This window comes from Oryctolagus cuniculus, chromosome 1, assembly GCF_051225735.1.
Source record: "Oryctolagus cuniculus isolate XC-2025 breed Fujian yellow rabbit chromosome 1, ASM5122573v1, whole genome shotgun sequence".
Lineage (NCBI taxonomy): Eukaryota > Metazoa > Chordata > Mammalia > Lagomorpha > Leporidae > Oryctolagus > Oryctolagus cuniculus.
Window position 1 is genome coordinate 86,669,100 of NC_142867.1, and position 15,445 is coordinate 86,684,544.

The following is a 15,445-nucleotide window of genomic DNA, read 5'->3' on the forward strand; positions in this document are numbered from 1 at the left end:
AATGTCTAAAAGTGTCAAGATTGAGCTCTCATTAAAGATTCTCATAACTTTCTGTAAATCCTTCCTAAACGCAAACATGTTTTGGACACTCTTTGCCCATCTGGAAAAGTTTATTGAGTTCCTTTTTGTCTGATGATGGCAAACTCATGCATATAGAGCCATAGGATTTGAAGAGGTACTGTCACCAGGGATCCATCTGATCTTTCTAGACCTTTTGTTCATTACAATATTGGCAGGTACACCCATAGTCCTCCAAACTGTGGCAGTGGGAGTTTAGGGCTGCTTTTCTCTTTCCTTAGGGAACATTCGATTTCTTTTGCATAAGAAAAGTGTACACTTCCTTAGATGGACCAATATTCAGTAACAAATTTTTTTTTCAGTTTGTGGGTGCAAAGAGAAGTTTCACTTAGTACTTTATTGAGCAATACTTTCCTAATTTGGAACATCATTCTCTAGAATCTTCTTGAAGAGTCAGTGTTACAGGAGATGCTATGTCTCAGCAAGAACTTCCACAATTTGTGATAGCTTTGGTAGGAAAAAGGAGTTTAAGATAAAATTTTGCACAAAAATACAGAATAAATGCATATATGTAAGAGCTATGGTATAGGGTTTGAGTGTTTTGCCCATCAGTTTTGTTGTAAGCCTTCACTTTGGACTCTGTAGGCTTGGGCTCTGGTTTTAACATTCTTTTGACACCTTTGGGAAAGCTGCCAAACCTGTGTGAGCTCTTTCCTTATCTACAGAATGTAGGTAATAAAAATACTGACTCATTGAGTTTTTAAAATGAGATACTCTGCTTTGTAATCTGTAAAGTGCCATGAAAATATAAAGATGTATTTTTCTAGGAGGCTCCAGAATTAGTCCTATTTCTTTCAAAATTGGTGCACATTTGTTTTTTCAAACAGTAACCAAATACAACTGAAAAAGTAGTTATTCAGAAGTCATTAAGGGTCTTAGCTAATAATTGGATCTGATTGTAAATGTTGAACATGATGCCTTGGGAAGGCTCTGAACTTAAGGTCTTGAGAATTCTGATGCTTATCTGTCTTCCCTTCTTAAAACCCCATAAAGCCTCTATTTGGTGGGCCCCTCCACACACCTCAGGCCCATTTGCTTTCTTACTCTGGGTCCCTGGGATCATAGACATTGAAATGAAAGACACCATGTGAGTCGTATAACAGAAAGAACTGGACAAGAAGCAAGAACCAGAAAGTGAAAAGTCACAGGTGAGTCCCTACCCAGACTTCCCTGGCAGTCTGCAAACTGAAGGCCAGCCCAGGCAAGACCCTTACCCATCCATCCTGACAACACCTGCAGCAGCTCCCAGAATTCTGTTTCTGGCGGTTGTGCCAAGTATGTGTTTCCCCAAGGAACTTGCTGATGAGACGTGTCCAGTGTCTCTTGTTTATTGTGTGTGGGAAATGGACATTCCAGAAGTGAGGAATCAGCAGGCTTGTGGAAGGGGGAGGAGGACTTCAGGGACTTGGGAGACGACCTGAGTTCCTGCCTCTTTCCTAGATGTCCTCATTGTTACATTTGCAAAATACGAAGAGAGAGATGAGCAAGATGATTAGGGTTTGAGCAACTTGCAAGTAAGAAATTGCTTTTCAGCAGGTGCTTTGATATTATTGGGCCACAGACTCTGTAAATGAGTTTTCTTAACCTAGCTCCAATCTAAGGGTTACCAAAAACTGGAGAAATCTCCTGAGATATTATTGAAAAGGACAGTGTCATCGTCGTCGTCGTCATCATCATCATCATCATCAGTACTTCTCCTTCCCAGACTTGCAGAATTAATTAGTGGACTTACCCTGAGGTGGTGGCTAGCCTGAAAGAATTTAAGACATGTTGGTTAGGCTTCTTGCTCTCAAATAACTCCCCCAGCAGCCTTTAGTATTGCCAGAAATCTCATCACTTGGCACTCTTTCTGTAAGCTATGAAAATACATACAGTGCAAGGACAGTAAACAAACACATTATGTCTATATTAGCAACTCCCCCCAGCCAGGAACAACTCCTACACACAATTGTTTAGGTAGGTAAGAGATGTGGTAAGAACACTACTCACAACGAACAAGAGACACTGGACATGTCTAATTAGTGAATATCTTGAGGAAACACATTCCTGGCACAGTTGGGAAGTACTTGTTTTAGACCACCATTCTGTGGGTCCCAAGGGGAGCCCTGTATTTTTAGAACCCACACAATGTGAAAGGCCCTCTAAGAGATCAATCTATCTATTTATCATCTATCATCTGACCATCTAAGGCACTATAAGAAATTTGGCAAATTGCTTCCTAAATGTCTAGTATAAGATCAACCCATAGCATACAGTCCTAAAAGAAATAATCCGCTGTCAGACCTACTGCACCTATAACCAGTGATGTGCTGGTAAACACTGAACAACCAGGTTTCATGGCAGAGGATGGGGTGTTGTATGCATACTGATTTGTAATTTTTGCCAATTTCTGTGGTGTAAATACTTTCACCATCGATGTGTTAAAGTTACAAATGTGACCTGACAGAAGGCAGAGTTGGGAAGAGAAGCCTATAATCTGTACTCCTGAGCTGTGAGTCATTGCAAGGCAGATCCCCAGCACCATTACTTACAAATCCAATTGAGAGCATTAAGATAGATATAATATACACATGTTTTGTATATTATATACGATATACAATAGTTCCAACAGTAAAGAAATTGATAAGCCATGGTATGGCAGAGAAAGGAAAGTCACTGAAACCCACATTGCCCTTGCCCATAAGAATATTATTTAGGAGTTGGGAGGACTGGCAATTTGAATATTTCCAAATCCAAAGGTTACATAACTGGTTCTGTAAAATGCATGCATCAGGGTATTTTAGCACAAAGCCTTTAAACCTCAATTAATTTAATACCTCTTTTTCAGTCCATTCCAACCACACAAGTTCTGAACATGACTTGGCTTACTTCGTTGTTTTGCCGCTGTTGAGTGAGTACTCTGAACATGCAGATTTCAAAACCCTGACGATGCTTTTTCACAGTAAATTTGAACCAACTGTATTTTGATTATGTTTTGGCTTCCCATGAAGCTTAAACACATAACGTACTTAAGATGCTAATGGAAGTGTTCTCATCCATACATCAGCTCTATTTGTCAATGGATATTAATAAAAGGTCATTGTCGTGCTGTCCTCCATCTCTCATGTGTCCTAGTGTGAATCCTTTTCCTAGAGAAGTCTCATCACTTCTAGAAGCTTATTAGAACCTGCATCTGGGGGCATGGTGTCCAAAGCAGCAGAGTTCTTCACACTGCTGGCTTTCCCTGAAATACCACACGTTTCCATCCCTGTGTTGGGATTCTCTTCCTAGATCTGCAACCCCTGTCAAATACCATGAGGATACGTTGAAAATTGCTGAAAACCCTGCTGCTGATGCGCTTCAGGATGACAACATGTGTTAGTCAGGATTCCTTTAGATGCAACAACAGAAACCCCACTCAAGCTAGCCTAGTCCAAAATTTACTGGATCCTGTAATAAAAACTTGAAAGGATCTGTGGATATCAGGGATTCTAACGATGCCAGAACATTCTCTCTCTCTCTCTATCTCTCTCTGTGTGTGTGTGTGTGTGTGTGTGTGTGTGTAGACAGTCTTTCTTCATGCATCAGGAGCATGTCATACACAGCTCTGGCTTCGTATTCAGAGGGAGGGAAGCTTCTTTGTTAGTTCTGGCTAGGAAAATCTTCAGAAAGTGTTGGTATGTTTGTTTTTCTAGTTGAGTATATGCAATCTTTGATTCAACATTGTGGCTAAGAAGGGGCTGTAAGACAATTGGCCAGACTGGGTTATGAACCCATGAGGTGGTGGTGGAAGTTGTTGTAAGAAGGACAGAAGAGGAGGTGCTCAATGACATCCACACCGTCTCTTGTAGACCCGACTCACAGCCTTATTTAAGAAATGTAGTGATGCCCTGTGAATACACAAGAAACCTTAGGATTTACAAAGCCTTTTCATATTTATCAGTGGACAACATCTGAACCACAGATATGTCTACTTTCTGGCTTCTCTTAAAAAAAAAAAAAGCTCTGGCACATCTGAACCAGCATCTCTACCAAGCCATAATCAGCTGGAGTTTAGTAGACAGGGTGAACTCTCTACATTTCTCTGTTTCCTCTCCTGTAGCTATTTGAACTTCTTCATCCCCGACAGGACCTCATTTCTTTCACATCTATCCAGTAAACACTAATTATCCCTATTTTATATTGTAAACTAAGATTCAGAGATTCAACTGGATTCCTGGGACTAACAGTTAAAATTTTGTTTTGTTTTCAATAGAAGGACAGACAGACAGAGATCTCCCATCTACTAGTTCATTCCCTAAAGCTCACAATAGCCAGGATGAGAGGAATCCAGCTATTTGAGCCATCACTTGCTGCATCCCAGGATGCTTGAATCAGCAGATTAGCAGGAAGCTTGAATCAGAGGCAGAGTTGGGACTCACACTCGGGCACTCCAGTATGGAATGTGGGCATCCCAAGTGGCATCTTAACCACTGCTCCCAACACCCATTCCAGAAGACAGTTCAAAGGTGAGACCCAGAATCCAGATCTTGGAAACTGTAGTTGGTCAGTTCCACTGCACAAAGCCGTGACAGCTGTGCACAGATTCATGCCATCTTCTGTATACATGACAGAGTTGTGTCCTCAACACTGTATGTGGGAGTCCCGAGGCTATTTGCCCTTCAATTTCACCAGAGTCACAATAGTGTCACAAATTTGGTGGAAATAGCAGAGTTCCATAAATTTTATTGTAGAAAAAATAATTGTCACTAAGTATACGTGATGAAAGATCAGATTGGAACAAATGCCTGAGTTAGTTATATCAGAAAGTTGTACTTCAGAGCTAGATACAGTGTCTGACTTATGGAAAGGGAAAAGATGTTTTTAGGTCTACAATGAAGAACTCACTCCCTAACAGCCACAGTTCTCTTAGGTGTGATTTCATTGTGTTTAAATTTCTTGATCTACAAGTAACTCCAACCTCTCAGTTGTCATATGATTACAATGAGAGGTTTATGCTGAATTTTCTGATAAGACAAATGTTATTTAATCTTCATTGCATATTAGATTCACCAGGTAGTTTTTAATTATTTTTTAGCTGATATTTAGGTCTCATCTCTCATGTGTTGAGCAGAAACTTCACCAAAGAAGATATATACACAGCAAAAACAGCACACAAGAAAATGCCCAATCAGTAGTCTTTAGGGAAATGCTACGAATACAGTTTTAATGATCTGTGACTATTTTAAAATTTACTGTATATATGTGAAATAAGCATCTTTTCATTTGATCATTGTTGGTTAAAAAATCACTGAGTTATGGTATATTGCCCCATACACAAGAATCATGAGGATGTGGAGCAATGGGGTCTCTCATTTACTGTTGTGGCAAATTTTAAATGGCATATGTTCTTTGGAAAACTGGCAGTTTGTGAAAGTGTTAAAACACATGTCCTCTGTATGATTCAGGCATTCCAGTCCTAAGTGTCTGTCCAAGAGGGGAAAAAAAAAAAGGCATACATGAATACCAGCACTTGTATATGCACATCAGAGCAGTTTAATGGGAACAACTCAAACGTCAAGCAGCAAGGGCATGGCCAAACCAACTATGGCGTATCCACATAATGGAATGCTGCTTAACAATCAAGGGGAATTGATACAGAGTAACACAGATTAATCTCAAAATAATTTTGCTGAGTTTAAAAAGCCTGACAAGAGAAAAAGAATATGCAATCTCATATTTCTGTAAATTATAGAAAATGTAAATTAATCTATAGTGACAGAAAGTAGATCAGTGTTTGCCTGGTGATAGGTGATGGGGATGGGAGGGTAGGGAAGGATTTCAAAGAGTGTAAGGAAACTTGCAATATTGTGTATGCTCAGTAACTTTATTGTAATGATGGGTTAGGATGCATGCTTATGTCAGCGCTCATCAAATTGATCGTTAAATATGTACAGATTGTTGTCTACCATTATAATTTAATATGGCTATGAGAAATACTGATGCCTGGATCTCAGCCTCTAAGGTTTTGACTTAACTGGTCTGAGTATGATCCTGACATCATTATTCATTGAAAATTTCAGATATGACTCTGTTGTACCGCTTGGATTGGTTCTATGATTTTAGATCATTATAGTTGCTTTGGCGCAGGAAGGTTGGGAAAACTATCCCCAGTATGTGGATTAGAGCAGAAGGGGTTGGTGCCACAGCTGCTGTTGCTCATGAGAAACGACAGTGACCAGAGATCAGGTCTGGCTGGCTGCAGTTAGAGCAACTTGGACGTTTTCCAGACACACCCTACACTCCCACCATCTCTCCCTCTACTCCAGTTGGCTTGATGCCTCCTTGGGACTTCACTTTCCTTTCCTAGTTGCCTTTGGTGAACATGTGAATTATTTTTAAACTATACAAAGATGTTAGTTGAAGGGTTTGTTTGTGCAGAAACATATGGCTTCCTTCAACCAGGCACCTTTTAGAAAAAGCTATGGGTATAGTCTCGGATATGATCAAAAGCTGACACCAGATGCTTAGGGTTCAGTACTAAGGCAGTCCATCCAGAATCCTTGGAAGTAAAGAAGAAATACCCTTCATCCCAATGCTACCAGTGATGGCAGCAAAAATAAACAAATGGCAATGACCAAGGATCACAGCAGTCGGAAACTCCAACTGGGGGCTGCTCTCTTCTGCCCAAGCTGTTCCTACTCAGCCCAGAGAAACAATGAGAAAGAATTTGTGTCAGCTTTCACTCTGCCTCATTAAGCTGGGTAAATCACAGAACTCTTTCCCTTTATTTCCTCACTTGTAAAACGAAGATGAAAAGATCTTCCTTGTTTACTTCAATAAGATTATTGTGGGGATGAAATGAGACGTGATCATGCCTTATAAACACCAGTGCGTTATTATTTACTTTGATTATCCCAGGGTTATAGAAAGGAGAAGTAAAAGCATGACTTAGTTGGTAGAAAGCTGGTGTGAGTGAGGGATGACATGACTGCACTCTCTAGAAACTGGGCTTGCTGTTTATAAGACTTGGGTCATATCACAACCATAATGATAATGACAGTAGCAAGAACAGCAGCTACAATGTATTGAGCACTTGTGTTCCAGATACTGTACTAAAGTGTGCATGTATTTTATTCTGAGTTATAAATAAGGGCCCTGTGGCTTGGGGAGGTTAATGACCTTGTCCATGGTCATACAGCCAGTAAATGAACTTGAGTCTTGATGCACCACAGTCTCACTCCAGAGCCCACAGTTATAAGCAGCCAAGATTTCTCCTACCAATATTTTAATACATAACTTGGGTGTTCTTTGCAGATATTCCCAATGCCAAGGCAAACAGCTTTCTGCTAAGAATCAGGAGACATAAATAGTTGTTTTAGAATTTTCTGTGCTGGGGCCAGTGCTGTGGCGCAGCAGGTTAAAGCCCTGGCCTGAAGCATCAGCATCCTATATGGGCACTGGTTCTACTATCAGCTGCTCCTCTTCCCATCCAGCTCTCTGCTATGGCCTGGGAAAGCAGTAGAAGATGGCCCAAGTGATTGGGCCCCTGCAACCATGTGGGAGACCTGAAGAAGCTCCTGGCTCCTGGCTTCAGATTGTCGCAGCTCTGGCTATTACGGCCGTCTGGGGAGTGAACCAGCGGAGGCAAGACCTCTCTCTGTCTCTACCTTTTTCTGTAACTCTGCCTTTCAAATAAATAAAATAAATTTAAAAAAAAGAATTTTCTGCACTATCTGGGGATAAGAGAAAGCATTTGTGATTGAGTTTTCCATGTAAATATTTTTTTCTTGGCTTCTAAAACTAAACCTAATGAAATAAAATTATGATTATCAGACACGTTGCAAAACATGGGGTGTTTTGCACTTCCTGGTGGAGTTCCTGGTTTAGTGCTTATTGAAATTTCATGTCTATCAAGCTATTTACTGGGCAGACAGTGTAGATCAAAAGTACAGTTTTTATAACATGGTGTTACAGTGATGACAACTTATAGGCTGCAGTTGGGGAGGTGGAGAGAAGACTGATAAGCATACAAAATAGTAGACAAAGAGCTAATGGCCTTAATATATGCATATCTCACATAAATGCCTAAGGAGAGCATTATCACCAGTTTTGTTGTTAAATAAGGTCACAGTTTATCTTTTTCAGAAAGGAACAGTTAACAAAAAAGCAGATTAGACATGCAATCTTTTCCATATGATATATTTCACTTATATTTTTTACTTTTTATTTTCTCTTTATTTGGGGGAGAGAGGGAGAAAGAGAGAGAGTGCTCCTGTGTACTGCTTCACTATCTGAATGCCCACAACAGCTGGGCTGTACCAGGATGGAACCAGGTGCTGGAATGCAATCTGAGTCTCTCCAACAGGTGGTCAGAACGCAATTCTTGAACCATCACTGCTACAAGAGAGAGTCTGAATTGGTGGGAAACTGGAGCCAGAAACCAGTGCTGGGAGTTGAACCTGGGTACTCTGATGGGGACTGTGGGTGTTTTAACTGATCAACCAAATACCCACTCCTTATATATATATATATTTGCTGTCAATAAAAAGTTTATATAATTTTTAATGGGCAAAGCATTTCAGAATTTTTTTTTCATTTTGAGAAGGGAAAATGCAAAATCATCATAAAAATATTTTTAAGAATTCGAGGGGTTGGCACTGTGGTGTAGTGGGTTAAGCTACTGCCTGCGATGCCAGCATCACATTTGGGTGTCTGTTTGAGTTCTGACTGCTCCACTTCAATCCTGCTCCCTGCTAATATTCCTGGGAAAGCAGCGGAGGATGGTCCAAGTGCTCATAGGAGACCCGGAAGAAGCTGCTGGTTCCTTTGTGGCCATTTGGGGAATGAAGCAATGAATGGAAGATCTTTCTCTGTCTCTCCCTCTGTCCCTCTCTCTGTAACTCTGAGTTTCAAAAAAAAAAAAAAATCTTTTGTAAAAAAGAAAGGATTGAATTCACAAATGCATTCACCCACTGTGACTGGCATGCATGAAACCCACAGAATTGCAGAACGCGGCTCAGTTCCTGGCTTCTCTGAGTAATCTGGCCCCCACTTGAGTTGCTTGATTTCAAAGAGTCACTTCCAAGAAAATAAAGGTTGAGTAACATTGACAACCGGCATTATGGGGGTTCTGAAAATTCTAGAACTGGATTTTCTTTAAGCGTCCAGGCAGCCTTCATGAGTCTCATAGCCCTGTCAGTTTGAGAGCAAAATAGCTTTTTTTTTCCCTCTGGGAAAATTGCACAGTCTTTTGCTCAAACAGGTCTTGGTGAGAATCCAAGAACTTTGGCTCCATCACCAGCCTCTGCTGGCGCCGCGGCTCACTAGGCTAATCCTCCGCCTGCGGTGCCAGCACCCCAGGTTCTAGTCCCGGTTGGGGTGCCGATTCTGTCCCGGTTGCCCCTCTTCCAGGCCAGCTCTCTGCTGTGGCCTGGGAAGGCAGTGGAGGATGGCTCAAGTGCTTGGGCCCTGCACCCACATGGGAGACCAGGATAAGTACCTGGCTCCTGGCTTCGGATCGGCGCAGCACGCTGGCCGCAGTGAGCCAGCCCATGGAGGCCAACTGGGGGGTGAACCAACGGAAAAGGAAGACCTTTCTGTCTGTCTCTCTCACTGTCTAACTCTGCCTGTCAAAAAAAAAAAAAAAAAAAAAAAAAAAACCAGCAGCCTCCACAGTGCCCTCCTGCTCCTGTCAGCCTTGAGGTCTGTTTAACCAACAGCCCAGAAACGGCAGTTCTTCCCATGCCTTGGCCTACAGAGATAATAAAACTGAGTCAGGTGAGGAGCCCATCCTCAAGGAACACGTGAACAAACTGGGTAGCTCATCAGTGTCCCGGCCCCTTAGCTTGCTTAGTTGCATGCTCCCTGAACAATGTGACCTGGAGAAGCTGCCTAGCACCAACTGCTGCATCGTGTGGTGAGAAGTGAGAGGAGCTATGAGAAGTGCTTAGCCCGTTTCTGCGAACACTGAAGTGCTTCCGAATGAGCTGTGTCATCCAGGAGTGTTGTTCACAGTCCTGCCTCTGCTTCCTTGTGGATGCAGGAAGTGCAGGTTAGCTGTCGTCTCGGATGCTGTCAGAGTGCTCCCACGGCATAGCCCTTGGAGCCATGTCCTTCCTTGGAGGAGAGTCTCACACTGCTCCACTCAAGGCCCCAACCCCAAGCAACTGGGTTTACAGACACGGAAGGTAATTTGATCATCAATACACATCTCTCTCTCTCCCTTTGTCTCTCTCTCCCTCTCTCATACAATCACACAGAAAATCTCAGAATTATTCACTCTGAGAAATTAGATATTTCTAGGCATTGTCTCCAAATGCTAAAAATTATGCAAGGAAACGATACTGCTTTATTCACAAGGCAGAGGAAAACAGTCTCCTTGTTTGACTTAAATTGAGTCATGTGAAAAGAGTACAGAAAAAATCAACTATTGAATCATGGGAAACTATACCCATTTCTGCTGAGGAAGATAGTATTCTGAATATAATGAAAATGTAACTATTAATAAAGAAACTTTTAGATTTATCCATATATCTTTAATGACTGGAAAAGATAAGCAGAACATATCCCTGAGAATAATTTGATCCCTAATCTTCATCACACAAAGATCTTTTCCCTTGAGTGAGTAGGATAACCAATCACTTGGACAATGCCCAGGTATCTAGTGTTAACTTGATGTAGGTGAAAACTGTGAACAAGGCTAAGCTGAATTCCAGTAGTTGCATTGCTTTGAAAACACTACAGCCATCTCCTTAGGGCCTGAATAGGAATTTTGCAAAGTTGTGAGGCCCCAAGTGGCCCTTCACCCTGCCACATTCCCCTAAGAGTCCCAACTCGGGATCTGAGAAACTGGGTGGACTTTTGATGTGGTTTCTCCTGCCTGCTCGTTAAGGCACAGAGGCCTGACAGGCTGCTGCCTTGGCAGCTACTCTGCCACTCTTGGCGTCACACATCTAAGTGTCACTTGTCAGTAATGGTGATAAGTGCTTTGAATTCAATGGCAAGTGTTTCACAAGGCAACAGAGGCTTGGCAGGTCCAGTGACAAGGAGAGGAAGGTTTGAACTATGCTGAGAACTGCCTCTCCACCCCTAAACTGGAAAGGGGGAAAGAGGAAGACGATGGAGATTTTTCTGCATGGGATGAGATGGGTGGGGAAACAGATGGGGTCCTTTCAAACTGAGGCCAATGGAAGCAAAATGAAGGTTTGTCTGTCCACAGACATTTTCCCATGACATCACAGACTCATCTGTTCCAAGGAAGGCTCCTTCCAGTTCTGGGAGTACTCACAAAACACCTCTGGGGAGCGCCAAGGATGGTCCTCGGGACACACGTCAATCCAGGAGGGCTCTTGCCTGCTCAGATGCAGTGCAAAGTGGGAAAGTGCTTCCCCGATGCCGGCCTTCCTCAGAGAGCAGATCGTGTCTTCCCACAGCCGATGCCTCGCGGGAGGACCCATCCTAGATCTTCAGACACGTCTGCGTCTAGGACGACCCCTCAGGCCTTGCAACAGGGGGGCTTCGCCATGGCTCCCTGCTATGACTGCTAATGTCTGTCACTTTCTGCCCAGAACCAAAACAGCAGACACCAGAAAGAACCTCCAGTGAGTCTTCTGCACGTTGGGAAGGCACAGGACCCTCTTATCAATCATTCCCAAAGGACAGCAAATATGAATACCATTCAGACTTCTCTCCACCATGAAGAAAGTGAGCAAAACTTCAGTCTGCAAATAATCAGTAACATGACTTCCAAGGCTCTTTGTTCAGCCGTGGGAAATTTGAGGTAAGTTCCTTGTCTAGAAGTCACACTCCAGACTCCACTTCCCAACAGAGGCAGAGCAGGAAGACCTCTGAACCTGATCCATCTCTGTGGGATACATTTTGACCATGGAGCTCAGATCCTGGAAACAGAAGACCAACTCTTCTGATTCCAAACAGACCCCACTCAACAGGACAAGCTCCTGGAAATATGATTGGACATACTCCTTCTGTGGCCCAAACTGGATCGGCATTAATTGGCAGGCAGTGAGAATCACAGAAGAAACAGTGGAGGCTGAACCTGAATTCCAAAGCTATATATAAGTTCAGCCAAATAAGGAATTATTTGGAGCCAAGGAGAAAAGCAGAGAAGAGGAGTTTGCCCAGCGGGGAAAGGACCTGGCCTGGAGCCAGCCAGAATAACAGCCTGTGGAGATGCAGAAGCTACTGGGCTGTTGCATTGAAAACACTTAGACCAGATGTTCAGGGAACAAGAGGGAGCATCTCATGACCAAGTTAGCTGAGAATAATAAGCCTAAGGAAAACAGGGATAAGAAAGGGAAGACTTGCTGGAGTGGCCTGGACTTACTTCCATCAGGTTCAATATCTGGTCGGGGTATCTCAAGGATGGAGTGGAAAGAGACAGAGTTTGTGGGACTGGTGTTTGTTTTGGTTTTTCTTTATATGAAAGACAGACAAGAGACTGGCAGTGTGGCATAGCAGGGAAAGTGGCCACCTGCAATGCCTGTATCCCATATGGGTGCCAGTTCGAGTCCTGGCTGCTCCTCTTCCGATCCAGCTCTCTGCCATGACCTGGGAAAGCAGTAGAAGATGGCCCAAGTGCTTGGGCCCTTGCACCCATGTGGGAGACCCAAAAGAAGCTCCTGGCTTTGGAACAGCACAGCTCCGGCTGCTGCAGCCAGTTGGGGAGTGAGCCAGCGGATCTCTCTCTCTCTCTTTCTCTCTCTCTCTCTGCCTCTCTTTCTCTCTCTGTGTAACTGTGGCTTTCAAGTAAAATAAATAAATCTTACAACACACATTTTAAAAAGAACACTGATATCATCAAGAGTCCACATTTTATGAATAAAAAACGTGGATTCATTTAAACACAGGTTAAAACACTCTAATGTGTTGCTGATACATGTGCAAGGGAAAATGCAAACCAAACTGTTAGCAGTTTGCAGCTCAGCCAGTGCTGGACAAGTTCAAGATGGAGATGAAAAAAAAAAAGAATGAAAATCAGCTCTTTGGGCTATAAAACAGCCAGGCAGAGAAATCAGGAGGTTGACTGTAGAATCCCCCCCTCTTGTAGATGGGCCATTTAGAGATTGTCAAAGGCACCAAGCTCTACTATTACTTTATTTCTGCTTAAGAAAAGAGGCGTGAATCCCTGGACAGGTGCTAAAAGTGCCCACTGATCGCCACGGAATCTCTTGGCCTTCAGACCAGCACCTTCAGGCTGTCAAGCAGAGGGCTGGCCAGGCAAGCTGCACCTGGAACAGCGTCCGTCCACTTTCACTTTAAAGGGGAAGACCCAGACCTCCCGGTGTGAAGGGGCTGCACTCCTGCTGATAACAGTTCCTCCCATGGTCTTCACCACCCTGATGTTTTGGCCTCACCTTCGCGGATGGTCCTATATCCTCAGAGCCCCCTAGACTACTCTCTTGCCTCTGCAGCTCTTTGGGGCTAATCCTGGCAGCAGGAATCCATCACCACGGTTGAGGGCTGCTCCCAATGCCTGATGTGCACACCCGTATCCAGAAGTCCATCCTCGGACCGCTGCCGTTCTCTCCCAGATCCCAGCCGGAGGCCCCCTCACCCCCGCCCCGGCTTCTGGGCTTTAGCCTCCAGCTTCCCGGCTGTACCACAGGCTCCTGGAGGACATCGCACTGACCCAAGAATACACATTGATTCTCAACTCCCCAGTGCTGAATTCAAGGAACTCCAGAGACTCCATTCACCCCAGAAATTCCTGAAGACATCCCTCCTCCTCTCCCATGTTTTCCTTCTTTTTCCAACTTCCCATATTCTCCTCCACAGGGAAGTTTCAGTGATTCTGTATAGGAGGCTTCCCTGTAGCTCCAGGGTGGATTTCAAAGATATTGACAGTCCTGTTCCCCCGCCCCCAGTATGAATACATCATAGCAATGGAATCGTGGTAAGTTGCTAGATGGAAGAGCCCTATGCTCCCTTTTGTACAATCTATAATTACAGTGATGCAGAAAGACAGCAATACAAACTAATGATAACATTTCAAACAAGAGGGAGGAAAGGAGATTTGAGGGGTGATGGAAAAGAAACCACGGACCCTGAAGCAGATAGTAGTCTATTCGTGCAGACTGCGTCTCCTCCCCGTCAGGAGCTGGAGCTCCTGAGGAGGACAGCTGGGCTGAGAGTTAAGGCCTGGTTCAGGTGGCTCTCTCTACTTGGTGGGTCACAGCACATGCCTCTCAAAAGAAGAAAACAAGGGCTTTCTTAGAAGTGACACATAACATCATTTAAAATGAAAATTCTACTCCCCCGTGTTTGTGTCAAACTCCTGATTTGTGAAACATGTTTAAAGATGTTTTTAAGAAGCCATAAAACTCGGCTGTGTGGGAAACAGTGCTAGGTCATAAACTACAGCAGCTGTTCCTGGTTGGCTGTTATGAACTCCGGGTGAACTCTTCAGGGTTTGCTAAAACACTGGTTTCACCTGCCCATTAAAACCCAGCCTATTAAACACTTAGTGTCACTTGTGGAGCTTGAGAAAACAACTTATACTGTTCATTTTCCCTGATTAGTTGTTTGAGATAAACTGGAATTAAAGGAGTCTCTGACATTTTTCTGAACCCACATAAAACAGGAGGCAGTTTCTGGTTTTCCTTTCTTTCTCTCTGTCTCCTTTGCTTCTCTCTCTCTCTCTCTCTCTCTCTCTCTCTCTCTCTTTTTGTCTGCTCTATGAGCTGGGTCCTCAATAATGAAGCTGACTCACACTACGCTCCAAGAGCCCCTAGGCTGGTGTCCAAGGGCCAGGCAAACCCCTCCTTCCTTGATAAGCATCAGCTTGTACAGAGAGGGATAAGTGGATGTGTAAACAGCCAACTTCAGGGTACGGAGCAAGAAGGGAAAGACTACAGGAAGTGCCACTCAAAGTACAAGTTGGTACACAGGAAATATATCAGTAGGATCCAGAGCCCAGGTAAACTAAATGAGCAGCAAAGGCCAACGTGGCCAGATTCGTGTCATTCAACACTGGGGAAAATGCTCTGCTCTGCCTTCCTCCTCAGTGCACAAACTAGCAATGTGGAAGTGCTCCACGTGTTGCCTTTGGCACAGGACTGGGCCCCCATCCTCTTTACCTCCTCCTTCCCAGTGCTGCATCCAGCCCATTTCCTGGCACACAGCAGGAGGGAATAAATAATTGTTGGATTAAACAAACATTCCAGAAGTAATGTCCTCACTGCAAGGGAGATGGAACTAGAAGAGCTCCAGGATTCCTTTTCACTCAGCTATTCTATGACTGTAGAGACAGCCAGGCAGGGGCCTACGAAATATTATATTAGGTGATGCTAGCTTAGTATTGAGGTTTTTTTTTTTTTTAATCTATGGTATCTATTTCCTCATATAATTAGCTTGCTTTTTTTATAAGTGCAGAGATAATTTACTGAGC